The sequence below is a fragment of the Myodes glareolus genome, chromosome 22 (genome assembly GCF_982192425.1).
Source record: "Myodes glareolus chromosome 22, mMyoGla1.1, whole genome shotgun sequence".
NCBI classification, from domain to species: Eukaryota; Metazoa; Chordata; class Mammalia; order Rodentia; family Cricetidae; genus Myodes; species Myodes glareolus.
Window position 1 is genome coordinate 62,013,894 of NC_142047.1, and position 12,854 is coordinate 62,026,747.

Sequence of the window (12,854 nt, forward strand, 5' to 3'; positions counted from 1 at the left end):
ATCCTTATCGAGCATGCCCAAAGCCCCTAGTAAATCTCCACCAGATTATGACCTAGGCACAGTGCTGTACACCTATAATCTCTGTGCTCAGGAGGTAGAGGCAGGAGAATCAAAGTTCAGTTTCACCCAGGCCTACTTAGCGAGATTGAGGACAGCCTGACTACATGAGACAAGAAACAAAACAAAACAAAACAAAAGAACCAGTTTTTAACTAAAGTAGAAAAAGAAGAAAACAGATTACTATTTTCATGGACCCTTGTTTATCCAAGTCCACAGAATAAGTTCCAGTTTAGAAGTTATGATAAATTAAAGAATGAATTTCTGTGCTCAACCCCAAATATTGACTGTTTATCTAAAAGAGTAGAGAAGAAAGGCTGGACTACTATTTGAATAGTGGAAAAGGGTTCTTTTGGGAAAGCCATTTGCTGTCTGGTTAACACACTCTACATCCAAACATATCATAGCTTCATTCGCACTACACATCTCCCTTAGGCTCCAGAACTAATCTCCACAGAAATGAGTGACCATCTGCTAATGTCACATCGCATCCCCTACAGATGTGTCCTTCCAAAACTATCGAACTGCAGTTTTTGCATGATAAGATGCAATTTTTCTAAGCTTTCTGTGATGTGGGAAGTCCTTCTGTATATGTGTTGCTTTTATTATTTAATGAATAAAGAAGTTTGATTTGCCTGTGATGGGGCAGAGTAGAGCTAGGAGGGGAAAATTTAACTGAATGCTGGGAGAAAGAAGGCAGAGTCAGGAGACACCACGTAGCCACCAGAAGGGAAAGGCATGAGCTGCATACTGGAACCTTGCCAGTAGGCCACAGGCCTTGTGATAAAATATAAAATAATGGAAATGGGTTAATTCTGGATGTAAGGGCTAGATAGCTGTACACCTAAGCTATTGGCAAAACAATATTGCAAACAACATGGTTTCTGTGTGATTACTTCGGGGCTGAGCAGCCAGAAACAAACAAGCAGCCTCTTACTATATGTCTCCCCAAGCCAACACCATTATGGAAATCAGAAAGAGCTCCTCAGGGGAGGATGCTATCTGGAGCAGCTGCCTGAAATTAATTTCCACCCAGGGTCCATGTGTCAGAAGGAGATACTTAGTGCAGATTAGGAGTCAGTCAGAAGTCTAGGCCACAGCAATACTTTCCAGGAAAAACATTCCCAGGCCTTGGTTTCAGTGAGTAAGTTATTTGCTGTGCAAAAAAGCCAAACTGAATTCAGACCCTCAGAATTCAAATAAAAACCCATGCCTGACAGTGTGCACTTGTAATCCCAAACAAGGAGGTGGATACAGGTGTGTTCTGGATGTTTGCTGACTAGACAATCAATTTACCAAATAGATTATCCCAGCAGACCTCTATACCCTCACTCAGTGCTCCCCAATACACACTTCCTCACCACCATATCTCACCACCCAACTTGCCCAGAGATTACTGTTGTATCGAAAACCAAGCTACCACCCAAAAATCCAGTCCTCAGCTTGGACAGACACTCCATACTGTATCACAGATCATGCCAGCTGCCAGAAATATAGACCACAAAGACCAGAAGACCAAAGAGGAAACCAAAATCAAGGAGCAAAACACCCATTTATTAAAGACAAACTCAAAAAATCAGCACATAGTCATACAATCATCCTACGCTCATATGCCTAAGTGCTGGTTTGAGAACATCCAGAGCATTATGGTACCATCACAACATAGGTATCTTAAGACATTAAGACCTGAATATGCCAAAGCAGCTGTAAAACAAGACAATGCCCTTAAAAATACCTTTATTAATATGATAGAGGTCCTTAAAAAAGGAAATAAAAAAAATCCTTTAAAGAAATTGAGGAAAGCCAGGCATGGGATTACATGCCTTTATTTTCAACACTCCTGAGGCAGAGGCAGGTGTAACTCTGTGAATGTGAAGCCAGCCTGGTTCACAAAGAGAGTTACAGGATAGCTTGGGTTCTGTTACACAACCTGTCTTGAAAAATCAATAAAAAAAAATCAATAAATGTCTTACAGAATACCAAGAAAGTCAAGAAAAAAAAAGGAAAAAATAAACAAGTGAAGCCAAATGTTCAAGATCTGAAAGTGAAAATAAAAGCAAAAAATAAAAAATAAAAACCACATACTGAATGAATAATGGTACTGAAAAATCCAGGTAAGTGAGCAGGGACTACAGACAAAAGCATCATCACCAGAGATGGAAGAGAACATAGAACATCACAGGAGTTGAAGATGCTTTAGACGAAATAGATTCATTGTTCAAAAATTCTTAACACAAAATATCTAGGAAATTTTGGGCCCTATGCAAAGACAAAACCTATAAATAGGAATAGAAGAGAAATTCAAGCTCAAAAATCTAGAAAATATATTTAATGAAATCTTAGATGATTTTCTTAACATAAATCAGGATACATGTATAAAGGTAAAAGAAGGTATAGAATACCAAATAGATTATGCCCAGAAAAGAAAATCCATGTGCCACATAGTAATCAAAACACTAATCATACAAAACAAAGAAGCAATATTAAAAGCTGCAAGGGAAAAAGGTCAAATAACATAAAAGCAGACTTAATAAAAATACACCCAACTTTTCGATGGAGACTCTGAAAGCCAGAAAGGTCTGGACAGATGCCTTGCAGACTACAAGAGACTACAGATGAAAGCACAGAGGGCTATACCCAGAAAAACATTCAATCCCCTTAGATGAAAACGAGATATTTCATGACAAAGTCAAATTTGAATAATATATCCATAAATCCATTCCTACATAAGGTACTAGAAGGAAAACTCCAACCCAAGGATGTTAACTACTTCCATGAAAGCAAAAGAAATAGATAATGTCATACTAACAAAAGCCAAAGAATGAAAACACACATACACACACACACACACACACACACACACACACACACACACACTACCTCTACCATCAACAGCAACAAAATAACAGGAATTCACAATCACTGGTCTTTAATATCTCTCAATATATCTACTTAATTTCTCCAAACAAAAGACACATGCTAAGGGAATGAGTATGAAATCTTGATACATCATTTTGCTGCATATTCAAACACACTTCAACATCAATGGTAGGTAATGTCTCAGAGTACAGATTTAGAAAAACATTTTGCAAGCAAATGAACCCCAAAAGCAAGTTAGTACAGCTATTCTAATATCTAACAAAATGGACTTTAAATCAAAATTATTCAGAAGAGTTGTAAATGGATACTTCATTCTCATCAAAGGCAAAATCCATCAAGATGGTATCTAAATTCTGAACATCTATGCCCCAAGCACAATATCACCCCTATTTGTTAAAAAAAAAAAAATAAGGCAGGGCGGTAGTGGTGCATGCCTTTAATACAAGCACTTGGGAGGCAGAGGAAGGCGGATCTCTGTGAGTTAGAGGCCAATCTGGTGTATGAGAGCTAGTTCCAGGACAGGCTCCAATACTACAGAGAAACCCTGCTTTGAAAAATCAATAAAAAAATAAAAATTACTAAGTCATAAATCAGACATCAATCTACACACATTAACATTGGGAGACTTCAACACCCTCAACACCCCACTCTCATCAATGGACAGGCCATTTAGACAAAACTAAACAGAGAAACAATGGTGCTAACAGATGTTATGAATTGAGTTGACCTTACAGACATCTACAAATATTTCACCCAAACACAAAAGAATATAGCTTCTTCTTAATGCCTTAGGCAAGATTCTCCAAAATTGACCATATACCTGGTCTCTCTCTCTCTCTCTCTCTCTCTCTCTCTCTCTCTCTCTCTCTCTCTCTCTCAACAAATAAAGGAAAATTGAGATAACCTCCTGTATACTTTCAGTCTATGGATTAAAGCTAGATTTTAAAAACAGCAAAAACAACAGAAAGCCTAAAGACTCATGATCAACTCCCTACTGAACGACAATTAAGTCAAAGCAGAAATAAGAAAGCAATTAAAGACTTCCTAGATTTCAATGAAAATGAACACAAAGCATACCCAAACTTGTAGGAGAAAGTGAAAGCTGTGCTAAGAAGAAAACTCATAGCACTAAGTGCCTACATAAAGAAATTGTAGGGATCTCATACTAGAAACATTAGAACACAGCTAAAAATCTGAAACAAAACAAAACGAAACAAAAAACCAAGCATACCCAAGAGAAGTAAATGGCAGCAAATAATCAAACAGAACTGAAATCAATAAATTAGAAACAGGGAGAACAACACTAAGAATCATTGAAACAAAAGTTGATTCTTTGATAAAATCAACAAGTTAGACAAACCCTCATCCAAGCTAACCAAAAAGTCAAAAGAGAATATCCAAATCATAAAATAAGGGAAACATAACAACAGACATGAAGAAAATCATAAGATCATACTTCAAAAACCTGTACTTCACAAAATTAAAAAAGATACTACTTACCAAAGTTAAGTCCAGATTAAATAAACAATTCAAATAGACCAATGACCCCTAAGTAAAGAGAAGCATTATTAAAAATCTCCCAAGCAAAAAGAAAGAAAAAAAGAAAAGTCTAGAGCCACACAGACTTAGAGCATAATTCTACAAGATATTTAAAGAAAATGTAATATCTACACTCAAATTATTCCCCAAAATAGAAAAATAAGGAAAACTGCCAAATTTATTTTATGAGGCCACTGTCACTGTAATACCCAAACCACCCAAACATTCAAAAAAGAAAGGCAATTACAGACCAATTTCCATGAACATAGATGCAAAAATACTCAATAAAATGTATGCAACCCAAATGCAAGAATACATCAAAATGATCAACCACTATGAGCAAATAGGCTTCACCCCATAGATGGTAGGGATGGTTTAAATCTGTCAATGTAATCCACCATATAAAAAAAATCTGTAAGAAATAAAAAGTACAAAATCATCATTTTAGCTACTGAAAAAGACTTTGACAGAAACCATTACCCCTTTATGATAAAAGCATTAGGAAGATCAAGGAAACAAGGGACATATATAAAAAGAATAAAGGCAATTTGCAGCAAGTTTGCAACCTATATCAATTAAATTCAGAGCAATGCCATTAAAACCAGTAACAAGATAATGCTGTCCATTTTCTCCATATCTATTCAATATAGTACTTGAAGTTCTAGCTAAAGCAAAGAGGAAATTATAGGAGATCAATGGATACAAATTGAAAAGGAAGAAGCCAAAGTATCATTATTTGCAGATAATACAATGGTAATCATAAGGGAACTCATAAATTCTATCTAGGAAATCCTACAGCTGATAAACACCTTCAACAAAGTTCCTGAATACAAGATTAACCCAAAAAATCAGTTGGTCAGTTATATTCATAGCAGCTTTATTTATAACAGCAAGAAACTGGAAATGGCTAGATGTTCTTCAACTGAAGAATGAATAAAAAAATGTGGTACATTTTCACAATAAAAACAATGACATCATGAAATTTCCTGAAAAGAGGATAGAATTTGAAGAAACCACCCTGAGTGAGGTAACCCAGACCTAGAAATGCAAATGGGATGTACTTACTTATACCTGGACACTGGCTATAAATTAAAAAATTCTACCATTCACAGACCCTGAAAGGCTAAGTAACAAGGACAACTTTAAGGGGGAAAGCAAGGATCTCCCTGGAAAGAAGAAATGGAATGAATTTCATTGTTGGACTGGGGATGGGAACAGGAGGGTTCTGGTGAGGGGAAAAGGGGAGAAAATACTAAGAGAAATGACCAGAATTGGGGGGGGTAGGTATTTGTGGGATGAGCTGGAAACATAGTGAAATGGAAACACCATGAAATCTACAAAGGTAACCCTAGCAAACATTCCCAGTAATGGGGAACATGGAACCTGAAAAGGCCATCTTCTATAAATAGTCTAGGCCTCAAGTAGAGGGACTGGGACAATAATCCAGCTAGAAAACCTTTGACCTACAGTTTGTCCTGACTGCAAAGTGCTCTTGCAGTCAATTCAGGTGGCTTGCAGAATTGTCATCAAAGAGACCAGAGGGACTTAATCCAGAACCTGCTGTGAGAAGATACTAGTTCCACAACCAAACATTAGGTGGAGTTAGGGGAGTCCTGAGGAGGGGAGACAGGAAGGATCAGAGGAACCAGAGGGGTCAAGGACACTGCAAAATATGAGCCACAAAATCAAGTGTCTGGGACTCATGGGGGTTCACAGAACCAGGGAGCCTGGATAAGTCTGATCAAGGTCCTTTGCATATATGATGTGGCTGAGTGGCTGGGTGTTCTTGAGGGATTCCTAACAGAGGGAGTAGGGGCTATTTCTGACTCTTCTGCCTACTTGTGGAACCCATTTCTCCTCACTGCGTTGCCTCATTTAGCCTTGATGAGAAGGTATGTGTCAGCTTTTATTGTAGCTTGCTGTGTGGAGTTTGGTTGATATCTCTGGGAAGTCAGTTCTTTTTTGAAGGGAGGAAGAGCAAGGTGGGTCTGGGGTAGAGGAGAGGTGGAGGGGAGAAACTGGGGAAATGGGAGGGAGGGAAAACTACAGTTGGAACAAAATGTAGTATAAGAGTGAAAAATAATTAAACTAAAACAAAAAAAATTCCTTCACTCAGTGATTTTAAACCTTCCATTCAGTCCAATGTGAGTCCTGGGCTCTCTGGATACCCACCAGGGTAGCTAATGACAGATAACTGATACTCTCAGCAGGAACTCCATTTGCTTTACAGAATTACAGTACTTGCACATTCACCACTACACATGCTTGTTTAGTAGTTACTTTTCTCTTTGCTGAGGATAAACTCCTGACAACAGCAACTTAAAGAATGAAGAGTTTATTCCAGCTTACAATTCACGGGATTACAGTAGATCAGTGCAGGAACACATGACATCAAGCATCTTCATTAAGGCTTCTATTGCTGTGAAGAGACACGATGACCACAGCAACTCTTATACAGGAAAACATTTAACTGGGACTGGTTTACAGTTTCAGAACTTTAGTGCATTGGCATCATGGCAGGATCCTCATAACAGAACGTGAGAGCATTCAAACAGATGTGGTGCTGGAGAAGTAGCTGAGAGTTCTAAATCTTGATCTTCCTGCAGGCAGCAGGAAGCAAACAGTATACCACAGTAGGCATAGCTTGAATATATTAGAACTCAGAGCATTCAAACACATGAGTTTATGTGGCGGCCTTTTTTTTTTTTTTAGAATATTCCACTCCCCGGCCCCCATAGGTTTATAGTTATAACATACTACAAAATATATATAGTATAACTACAAAAGTCTCTGTAGTCTTTAACAGTCTCACACATGTTTAAAAGCTCCTATGAGATTCTTGCAAGCCTCTACAATGTATATAGATCATGTAGTTCTAACACACAACAACACAGTATATTTATTGCCTTTCCAAAATGGAAGAAAGGGAGCATTGCAAGGAAATACTGGACCAAAGAAAGACAGAAAATCAGCTGGACAAACTTCAAACTCTGCATCTGCATTCCTTGTGTCCAAACGCAATTCAGATCTCCAATTCCTTTTGGCTTTGTTGACTACAACATACTTCTATCTCTTGGTCTGGTTCCACTCTCTGTTACCAGTGTTCCTTGGCATGTATCCCACAGTTCTGGAATCTCCAACATTGTGGGGTCTCCAATTCAATCTAAGCTTCACCTTCATAGCTACACACAATATCTTCTCTAGGCCACCATTCAGGGACACTGCTGACACATGCTTTTCTTCAGTAGCTTCCCGTAGTCATGGAGGGAGATTGCATAACCCGTTTCTTGTATTTTTGATTCTAAAGCCCAAACCATGTGATCAAAGCTGCCAATTACTGCTGCTTGTTGGGTCTAGATCATGGTTTCCTCATTCAATCACATCTTCACTTCAACAGCTTTCTATTTTCCATGGTTTCCTTCAGTGCCAAAGCTTGGCTGACCTGAAACTGAATCTGTAGACCAGGCTGACCTCAAACTCAAGAGATCTGTCAACCTCTACTTTCTGAGTACTGGAATTATGGATATGCACCACCATGCTTGGGATCTAACATGTTCTTTACTTCCTTTTCACAAGTTGAAAACATAGCTAGGTAAGGTGTTGTCCTGAGGTCACCACTTCCTTTATTTCATTTCTTGATCATTTATCGCCTTGAACACAGTATTTAGCTTCATTCTACTTCCTGGTCTCTCTTTCCTCCGAAAATTATACAATTTATATTTTTCCATGTTCAGCTTGTTCCTTTTTTATTACAGATCTGCTTAAGAGTGACTACTAGTAATCATACAGCAGAGTCAATAATAAACTGCTTTGAGAATTCTGCTGCCAACAGAAGTAATTCAAAACTTTTCACTTTGGCCTCAGGAAGACTTTTAGACAAGGGCAAAAAGTAGTAATGATTTCTAGGTAATATTCTAAAATTATTCTCTTGAGCCAAACCCTCACAGTTCAAATTACCCTCAGCACCACTGTTTTCTGCTGTGGGACAATTTTCTTGTAAATTATAAAGATTTGTTACTCATATTGGCTTAATAAAACACTGATTGGCCAGTAACCAAGCAGGAGGTATAAGCAGGGAAACCAGACTAAGAGAATCGGGAAAGAGGAAAGGCAGAGATACTGTTATCAGCCAGACTCCAGAGAAAGCAAGATGAGAATGTCTCACTGAGAAAGGGCACTAAGCCACATGACTAAACATAGACAAGCATTATGGGCTAATTTAAGTTGTAAGAGCTAGTTAATAATAAGCCTGAGCTAAAAGACAAAACAGTTTAACCCTCTGTGTGTTTCTTTGGGACTAAACAGCTGCAAATCTGGATGGAGCAAAAACTTTTGTTTATAAATGGCACATAAACTTCTGACAAAAAAATTTCCACATAAATCATAAGGAAGCTTTTTTTTAAAAAAAAGGATCTAGACAGATAAAAAAAACAGTCAAGTGCAGCTTCTTGGTAACCATATTTTCTCTGGTAGGCTCTGTTTGTTGGCAGCAATCAGAGGTGAGACTACTTTAAGGGAAGTTTCCTGATTCAGTGTTAGCAGTAAAAACCTCACAACTCTTTTAAGAGACTCTGTCATCATACACTTAAGTGGCATTTATGAAAGACAGGCAGCATGCTTCTTGGTTGTGATATGAACCTAGAAACTCCATAGAGTTGTGGCAGCAAATCTGACTCCCACCAGTACCATGGCCAGGAAACTAGACTCTCAAGAAACTAAGGAATGGGGTAGAATCAACCGCCAAAGAAGCAGCTTTAATCCTAGCAATAACCCTTAGTAGACTAAAGACTCACGTGGTCAGAAAAAGATAAAGATACACAGTAAAGACAGATTCAGATGACAAAAAACCCTCTAAATGGCTTACAGTGTGTTTAAAAGTATGCATAGACTTAGGGGAGAAAATAAAAAGGATAGAGAAAGTCTTTAAAAAAAAAGAAATAATCATGTGTGGTGGCACACACCTTTAATCCCAGCACTTGGGAGGCAAAGACAGGCAGATCTCTATATGTTCAAGTCTAGCCTGGTCTACTGAATTAGTTCCAGGACAACCAATGATACACAGAGAAATCCTTCTGGAAAAAAATTTAAAATATAAAAATAAAAGAGAGAGAGTTGAAAAATAGTCACAGAAAGATGGAGGATATATAGAGAATCTAAATACTGTATGTTATTGTATTGTCTTTGACTTGTTTGACTGCTAAGGAAGGAGCAACAGCTCCTAAAAGACATTGGATTATAAATGTAACTGGATTAACTCAACCTACATATTTTGAAAATGCCTTGACTTCAAAATTTAATTCAAAAGATACGTTACTTTGTAAAAGAGGTCTTACTTTTGTTTCCACAGGAAATAGGAGTCTGTGGATTTATTCCTGGTTAAGAAAAATAAGGTTTAATCAATGAGGATCTCCTGAAAATTTTCCAATGAAAATGGATGGCCCAGATGTTCCAATGTTTCAGGGGACCTCTGTTGTAGTTTCTTCTGGGTTATGCTTCCAGAATAGTTCAAGGCTGCTGACTGAGGTGATCCAACCTCATAGAGTACTATAGTCAGGACTTGATCACAAATTTTCTCTGGGTTCTCATAAGATTATCAGTGCTCCCATTCAGCAGGAAGTAATCTAGAAAACTATGCCTATAGTCCCCAAAAATGAATTATGAATGTTTGTTTTTGTTTAATGTTTTGATTACAAGTTGTTATTGATAATGGTCAGAAGAAAAGCTAAACATAAAAGATTGAATTCAGTGCCTTGCTTTGAAATAAAAAAGGGGGAGGAGCTGTGGATAATGCTTTTGTACCCTGTAAAGATTTGTCACTCTTATTGGTTTAATAAAACACTGATTGGCCAGTAGCCAGGCAGGAAGTATAAGCAGGACAACCAGACTAAGAGAATTTTTGGAAGAGAAAAGGCAGAGACACAATCATCAGCCAGACATAGAGGAAACAAATGAGAATGACTCATTGAGAAAAGGCACCAAACTATGTGGCTAAACAGACATGAGACTTAAGGGCTAATTTAAGTTTTAAGAGTTAGTTAATAATAATCCTGAGTTAATAGATTAAACAATTTATAGTTAATACAAGCTTCTATGATTTTCTTTGGTACTGAATGGCTGAAGTACCAGACAGGAAAGAAACTTCTGTCTACTGTTTTCCATGTTCTTATTAGTATGGCCTATTAAGCCCAACTTAAATCATTGCATGGTTTTCCTAATCAGTAATTCTAAAATCCCATTCCTTTAAACAAAATCAAGGTCAGGTTTATCACCACAATAACCCTGTCCCTGGTATCAATTTCAACCTTAGTTAGAGTTTCTATTTCTATGAAAAGACACCATGACCATTGCAAATCTTAAAAAGAAAAACATTTGTTTGGGACTACCTTACAGTTTCAGAGGTTTAGTTCATTGTCATCATAGTGGCACCTGGTGACATGCAGGCAGCCATAGTGCTAGAGAAGAATTCCAGAGTTCTACATCTTGATCCACAGGCACCAGGGAGTGAACTGTGTGCTACCCTGGGTGTAGCTTGAGCATATGAGAACTCAAAACCTGACCCCACAGTGATCTTTCAGCAATGTCACACCTACACAAATGAGGCCAGACCTACTAACTATGCCACTCCCTAGAAGCCAAGCATTCACACATATGAATCAATGGGGGCCATATCTATCCTAACCACCACATCAGGGGAGGTAAACATGATGACAGAAGCTTGAGGCAGTTACTATTATTGTGGTCATAGTTAGGAAGCAGAAAGAGATGAATGACGGTGCTCAGCTCACTTTCTCTTTTTTACTAAGCCCAATACCCAGTTCATAGTATGGTATTGCCCACATTCGGAGTGGGTCTTCCCATCTTAGGTAACCTATTCAAGATAATACTGTGTAGCATGCTTAGAAGCTTATATCTCAGGCAGATCAAGAACAATAGTGTTAACCACCTTGTTGTCTCATTCTGCTCTATATTGTTAAAGCAAAAACTCTGATATAGAAGATAATTCCATATTGCTGAGGATAGCAGGCACTCTGGAACAGGGTCCAGAGGCCGCTGAGATGAAACTTAGCTAGAGCCCTTTCCTTACTACTAGGTTCCACAGAAAGTGCCACATAAGCTTCCAAAGAGGAGAGAAAACCAACAGTTCTATATAGCTATGACACCCATATACCACATCAACAACCAGCATGGCATGATAGCTATAAGGGTGAGGCAGTGGCAGTCATATGTTGGTGGTGATAACCAACAAGTCTCTATTTGGATTTAAGAACAGATAAACAAGAGGGAAATTGTGCCTGGTATAGAAAGTCTGGCCAGCTATCCAGGACTAGTGAACTTAAAGATCTTGGATAAGAACCTGCAACCAGCTCCTTACTAAATTAGCAAAATCCCTAACCATGTTGTAAATATTTGTCCTCATTCCCACAGTTAAGTGAAGTTCTCATGCTACATCAGTGAATTCTCTTTGTTAGAGACAGAGTCAAAATGGAGAGTCATGGGGTCCAATCCCAATTAATAGCTGCAATACAATTCCCATAACTTTGGCTCAGAGAACATTGCACAACAAGTGGCAGAATGGTTGTAAGGAGCCAGAAAACCAGAGAATTTCTGTGAGATTATTTCTCATAAAATTGTCAGAAACTATAGCCATGAAGTTTCACCAGCACGACTGCTCAAATACAAGGTGAAGAAGGACAGTAATAATGCACATGCTAATGTGGGCAAAGGAATGCTCAGGAGGCCTCAACTCTATACAAAAATTTAAGCATCCAGGAAATGCTGGAAATGGGACAAATAGTCTTACCCAAGGAGGAGCACAGTGATTGATTGATTGTCCAATACCAAATGGTCAGTCTCAAAAACATGCATACCAGTCTCATTGTACAGATTGAGCAGGTTGTACTTATGGGAGTGTATAATAGTAATTAATTTTTAAAAAGGACATGAATTTGAAAAGGAACAAAAGTATGGGGGATTTTGGAGGGAGGAAAAGGGGGGTGAAATAACGTAATTATAATCTCAGAAAAAGAAATAATTTTAAAGGATAAAAACAAAATCTTTGAGGTTGAGTATCTTATAACAGAAAGAGGTTTCTGTAGCTCCTAGGCCTAAGGTTGGCGATCCAATATCACCAGCTTCCCAGAAATGTCTGATCTCTGTTCAGGGCCTGTTGACTGTATCCCAAAATAGCAAAGAAACAGAAATGGCTCCATACAGAAGAAACTACACACATTATGTCACATCTTTTCTAAAGAATTTCTGCTTATTTTAAGTGGTGAGCATACACACTGGCATGCAGTGCCCAAGTCAAACGCACTGTAGCTCCAGGTGATGTTGAGCTGCCTGATGTAGGTACAGGGAACTCACTTTGGCCTTCTGCA

General features: G+C 38.2%; 1 protein-coding gene across 1 annotated transcript in view; it reads right to left on the minus strand.

Annotated features, from left to right (window-relative positions):
* Nucleotides 1–12,854, minus strand: part of LOC148118628 (contactin-associated protein like 5-1-like) — a 901,008-nt gene that overhangs the window by 406,052 nt on the left and 482,102 nt on the right. The gene's annotated exons all lie outside the window — the stretch shown is intronic.